A 6715-nucleotide genomic window follows, 5' to 3' on the forward strand; every position below is an offset into this window, starting at 1 on the left:
ACTGCTCTAGGTCACTGATTGTCAGAGAAATGCAAATTAAGACAACACTAAGATACCACCTCACTCCTGTAAGAATGGCATACATCTAAAAGGACAGCAGCAACAAATGCTGGAGAGGATGTGGGGACAGAGGAACCCTTTTACATTGCTGGTGGGAATGTAAATTGGTACAGCCTCTGTGGAGAGCACTCTGGAAAACTCTCAGAAGGCTAGACATGGACCTTCCATATGATCCAGTAATTCCTCTCCTGGGGTTATACCCCAAGGACTCCATAACACCCAACCAAAAAAGAGGTGTGTACTCCTATGTTCATAGCAGCACAATTCATAATAGCTAAAACCTGGACGCAACCCAGGTGCCCAACAACAGATGAGTGGCTGAGAAAGCTGTGGTGTATATATACAATGGAATACTATGCAGCTATCAAGAACAATGAACCCACCTTTTCTGACCCATCTTGGACAGAGCTAGAAGGAATTATGTTAAGTGAGCTAAGTCAGAAAGATAAAGATGAGTATGGGATGATCCCACTCATCAACAGAAGTTGAGTAAGAAGATCTGAAAGGGAAAATAAAAGCAGGACCTGATCAAATTGTAAGTAGGGCACCAAAGTAAAAACCCTGTGGTGAGGGGTAGACATGCAGCTTCCTGGGACAGTGGGGGGTGAGAGTGGGTGGGACGGAGGGGTCACAGTCTTTTGGTGATGGGAATGGTGTTTTTGTACACTCCTAGCAAAATGTAGACATATAAATCAGTAGTTAATTAATATGAAAGGGGGAAAATCAATTGTATGTCTCAAAGTTTTTCAAAACACAAACTGAATCTTTTTAATATATAGGCTGTGTATTTGATATGTGGACTCTCTCAAAAGCCTAGACCAAGTAGATTAGAAGCATCCAATAGAAAAGCTATATACAAGATACTGGATACTGTACAGCAAACCATAACAAAAGGACTTTTCAAAGTTAACCCAATTACCAAATAATGTGATGATAACATTAACTATCCATTGTCTTTTTCAACCCTAAGACAGCAGGAACCTCACATCTCCACTATAGAGCCTATATTTCTCCCAGTCCTGGAACCTTAGTATAGGGCCCACTTTCCCACATGCCTCTCCCAATCCATACCAAATAATATTGCATCCGCCAATCACAACCTAACCAACACAACAATTGCCACCTCAACATGCTTCACTTTAGACTGTGTCCAGAGACTTCACGTGTGGAATGACAACCCTTCAGCTTCATTACTTGGGTGAGACCTTTCCTTTCATAGTACACTCTAATTTCATCTCAGGTGGTTCACTTTCTAACAAAGTCCCAAAACCTAGATATACACTAGGTTCTGTGAGAGAGAGCTTATGTTACACGTATCCATAAACTCCTGCAAAATATATACCTGAAAGCAGAAGTCCAATAGAGTTTGCAGTGAGTACCTCCCTAACACTTCCTCTCCACTATTCCAAGCTTTGGGTCCATGATTGCTCAACAATTTGTTTGGCTTCGTATGTTAACTCTCTTTTCAATCACCAGGTTCCAGATGCCATCAGGATGCTGGCCAGGCTTCCCTGGATTAAAGACCCCACCAATGTGTCCTGGAGCTCAGCTTCCCCAGAGACACACCCTACTAGGGAAAGAGAGAGGCAGACTGGGTTATGGACCAACCAGTCAACGCCCATGTTCAGCGGGAAAGCAATTACAGAAGCCAGACCTTCTACCTTCTGAAACCCTCAATGACCCTGGGTCCATGCTCCCAGAGGGATAGAGAATGGGAAAGCTATCAGGGGAGGGGGTGGGATATGGAGATTGGGTGGTGGGAATTCTGTGGAGTTGTACCCCTCCTACTCTATGGTTTTGTTAATTAATCCTTCCTTAAATAAAAAAAATTTAAAAAAAGATTAAAAAAGATAGGAATGGACACTACTTAATGTTCAGAGGATCAGTCAATCAAGAGGACTTAACAATTATTAACATCTATGCACCCAATGAGAAGCCATCTAAATACATCAATCGTCTACTGAAAGATCTACAGCAATATATTAATAGCAACACAGTCATAGTAGGGGACTTCAACACCCCACTCTCTCAACTTAACAGATCATCCAGGCAGAAAATCAATAAAGACATAAGGGAGTCACATGAAGAGATAGATAAACTAGAACTAATGGAGATTCTCAGAGTCATTCATCCCATGAAACTGGAATACACATTTATTCAAATCCACATGGGTCATTCTCAAGGATAGACCATTGGCTAGGCCACAAAGACAGCATCAGCAAATTCAAGAGCATTGAAATCATCCCAAGCATCTTCTCAGACCACAGTGGAATTAAACTAACACTTAACAATCAACAAAAGATTAGGAATAGTCCCAAAATGTGGAAGCTCAACAGTACACTTCATAACAACTTCTGGGTCAAAGAGGAAATAAAGGAAGAAATAAAAATGTTTCAAGACTTCAATGAAAATGAAGACACAAGCTATCAAAATATTTGGGACACAGCTAAAGCAGTACTGAGAGGGAAGTTCATAGCTATACAAGCACACATTAGGAAACAAGAAAAAACACAAATAAACAGCCTGATTGCACATCTTCAAGACCTAGAAGAAGAAGGACAAAGGAACCCTAAAGCAACCAGAAGGATAGAAATCACTAAAGTTAGGGCATAAATAAATAAAATTGAGAATAAGAAAACCATACAAAAGATCAATGAAAGTAAATGTTGGTTCTTTGAAAGAGTGAACAAAATCCACAAATCTTTAGCCAGACTCACAAAACAAAAAAGGGAGAAGGCCAAATAAATCAGATACTAAATAAAAGAGGAGATACCACAACAAACACCTCAGAAATTCAACATATCATGCAAGGCTTCTATGAACAACTATATGCCACCAAGCTAGAGAACCTAGAAGAAATGGATGATTTCCTAGATACCTACCAACTTCCAAAACTAAGTAAAGTGGAAGTAGATAACCTGAACAGGCCCATCACAGCTAAAATGAAATTAAAACAGTTATGAAAAATATTCCCAAAAATTAAAGTTCTGGACCAGATGGTTTTACAAATGAATTCTACAAAACCTTCAAAGAAGAACTAATACCACTACTTTTAAAAGTCTTCCAGAGGGAGTCGGGCTGTAGCGCAGCGGGTTAAGCGCAGGTGGCGCAAAGCACAAGGACCGGCATAAGGATCCCGGTTCGAACCCCGGCTCCCCACCTGCAGGGGAGTTGCTTCACAGGCGGTGAAGCAGGTCTGCAGGTGTCTGTCTTTCTCTCCTCCTCTCTGTCTTCCCCTCCTCTCTCCATTTCTCTCTGTCCTATCCAACGACAACAACAATAATAACTACAACAATAAAACAACAAGGGCAACAAAAGGGAATAAATTAAATAAATATAAAAAAAAAATTTTTTTTTAAATAAATAAAAAAAAAAATAAAAGTCTTCCAGAAGGGGAGTCAGGCTGTAGCGCAGCAGGTTAAGCGCAGATGGCGCAAAGCACAAGGACCGGCATAAGGATCCCGGTTCGAACCCCAGCTCCCCACCTGCAGGGGAGTCGCTTCACAGGCGGTGAAGCAGGTCTGCAGGTGTCTATATTTCTCTCTTCCTCTCTGTCTTCCCCTCCTCTCTCCATTTCTCTCTGTCCTATCCAACAACAACAACAACAATAATAACTACAACAATAAAACAACAAGGGCAACAAAAGGGAATAAATAAATAAAATAAATATTTAAAAAAAAAAAGTCTTCCAGGGGAGTCGGGCTGTAGCACAGCGGGTTAAGCGCAGGTGGCGCAAAGCACAAGGACCGGCATAAGGATCCCGGTTCAAACCCCGGCTCCCCACCTGCAGGGGAGTCGCTTCACAGGCGGTGAAGCAGGTCTGCAGGTGTCTATCTTTCTCTCCTCTCTGTCTTCCCCTCCTCTCTCCATTTCTCTCTGTCCTATCCAACAACGACAACAACAATAATAACTACAACAATAAAATAACAAGGGCAACAAAAGGGAATAAATAAATAAATTAAATAAATATTTAAAAAAAAAAAAAAAAAAAAAGTCTTCCAGAAGATTGAAGACACTGGAATACTCCCTGCCAGCTTCTATGAAGCCAACATCACTCTGATACCAAAAGCAGACAGGGACACAACCAAAGAAGAAAACTACAGACCAATATCTCTGATGAACATAGATGTGAAAAGATTGTTCATCATGACCAGGTGAGGTTTATCCCAGGCATGCAAGGTTGGTTTAATATACGTAAATCAATCAATGTGATCTACCCCATCAACAAAAGCAAAACCAAAAACCACATGGTCATATCAATAGATGCAGAGAAAGCCTTTGACAAAATACAACATCCCTTTGTGATCAAAACAATACAAAAAATGGGAATAGATGGAAAATTCCTCAAGATAGTGGAGTCTATATATAGCAAACCTACAGCCAACATCATACTCAATGGTGAAAAACTGGAAGCATTTCCACTAAGATCAGGTACGAGACAGGGCTGCCCACTATCACCATTACTATTCAACATAGTGTTGGAAGTTCTTGCCATAGCAATCAGGCAGGAGCAAGGAATTAAAGGCATACAGATTGGAAGATAAGAAGTCAAACTCTCCTTATTTGCAGATGACATGACAGTATACACAGACAAACCTAAGGAATCCAGCAAGAAGCTTTTGGAAATCATCAGGAAATACAGTAAGGTGTCAGGCTACAAAATTAACATTTAAAAGTTTGCATTCCTCTATGCAAACACTAAGCTAGAAGAAATTAAAATCCAGAAATCAATTCCTTTTACTATAGCAACAAAAACAATAAAATATCTAGGAATAAACCTAACCAAAAGAGTGAAAGACTTGTATACTGAAAATTATGAGTCACTATTCAAGGAAATTGAAAAAGACACAAAGAAGGGGGTCGGGCGGTAGCGAAGTGGGTTAAGCGCACGTGGTGCAAAAGTGCAAGGACGGGAGGAAGGATACCGGTTCCAGCCCCCGACTCCCCACCTGCAGGGGCGTCGCTTCACAGGTGGTGAAGCAGGTCTGCAGGTGTCTACCTTTCTCTCTCCCTCTCTGTCTTCCCCTCCTCTCTCCATTTCTCTCTGTCCTATCCAACAACAATGACATCAATAACAACGATAATAATAAGCACAACAATGGTAAAACAACCTGGGTAACAAAAAGGGAAAAAATGGCCTCCAGGAGCAGTGGATTCATGGTGCAGGCACCGAGCCCTGGCAATAACCCTAGAGGCAAAAAAAAAAAAAACACAAAGAAGTGGAAAGATATTCCATGTTCATGGGTTGGAAGAAGTAACATCATCAAAATGAATATATTACCCAGAGCCATCTACAAATTTAATGCTATCCACATCAAGATCCCAAGCACATTTTTTAGGAGAATAGAAAAAATGCTACAAATGTTTATCTGGAACCAGAAAAGACCTAGAATTGCCAAAACATTCTTGAGAAAAAAGAACAGAACTGGAGGCATCACACTCCCAGATCTCAAATTGTATTATAGGGCCATTGTCATCAAAACTGCTTCATACTGGAACATGAATAGACACACTGACCAGTGGAATAGAATTGAGAGCCCAGAAGTGAGCCCCCACACCTATGGACATCTAATCTTTGACAAAGGTGCCCAGACTATTAAATGGGGAAAGCAAAGTCTCTTCAACAAATGGTGTTGGAAAGACTGGGCTGAAACATGTAGAAGAATGAAACCAAACTGTATTTCACCAAATAAAAAAGTAAATTCCAAGTGGATCAAGGACTTGCATGTTTGACCATAAACTATCAGATACTTAGAGGAAAATACTGTCAGAACTCTTTTCCGCATACATTTTAAAGACATCTTCAATGAAACGAATCCAATTATTAGGAAGACTAAGGCAAGTATAAATCTATGGGACTACATCAAATTAAAAAGCTTCTTCACAGCAAAAGAAACCACTACCCAAACCAAGAGACCCCTCACAGAATGGGAGAAGATCTTTACATGCCATACATAAGACAAGAGTTTAATAACCAACATATATAAAGAGCTTGCCAAACTCTACAACAAAACAACAAATAACCCCATTCAAAAATGGGGGGAGGACATGGACATAATATTCACCACAGAAGAGATCCAAAAGGCCAAGAAACACATGAAAAAATGCTCCAAGTCTCTGATTGTCAGAGAAATGCAAACAAAGACAACAATGAGATACCACTTCACTCCTGTGAGAATGTCATTCATCAGAAAAGGTAATAGCAGCAAATGCTGGAGAGGGTGTGGGGTCAAAGGAACACTCCTACACTGCTGGTGGGAATGTCAATTGGTCCAACCTCTGTGGAGAACAGTCTGGAGAACTCTCAGAAGGCTAGAAATGGACCTACCCTATGATCCTGCAATTCCTCTCCTGGGGATGTATCCTAAGGAACCCAACACATCCATCCAAAAAAAAATCTGTGTACACATATGTTATTAGCAGCACAATCTGTAATAGCCAAAACCTGGAAACAGCCAAGATGTCCAACAACAGATGAGTGGCTGAGCAAGTTGTGGTATATATACACAATGGAATACTACTCAGCTGTAAAAAAAAAAAATGATGACTACCTTTGGGTCCATGATTGCTCAACAATTTGTTTGGCTTCGTATGTTAACTCTCTTTTCAGTCACCAGGTTCCAGAAGTCATCAGGATGCTGGCCAGGCTTCCCTG

Source organism: Erinaceus europaeus, chromosome 3 (assembly GCF_950295315.1).
Source record: "Erinaceus europaeus chromosome 3, mEriEur2.1, whole genome shotgun sequence".
Lineage (NCBI taxonomy): Eukaryota > Metazoa > Chordata > Mammalia > Eulipotyphla > Erinaceidae > Erinaceus > Erinaceus europaeus.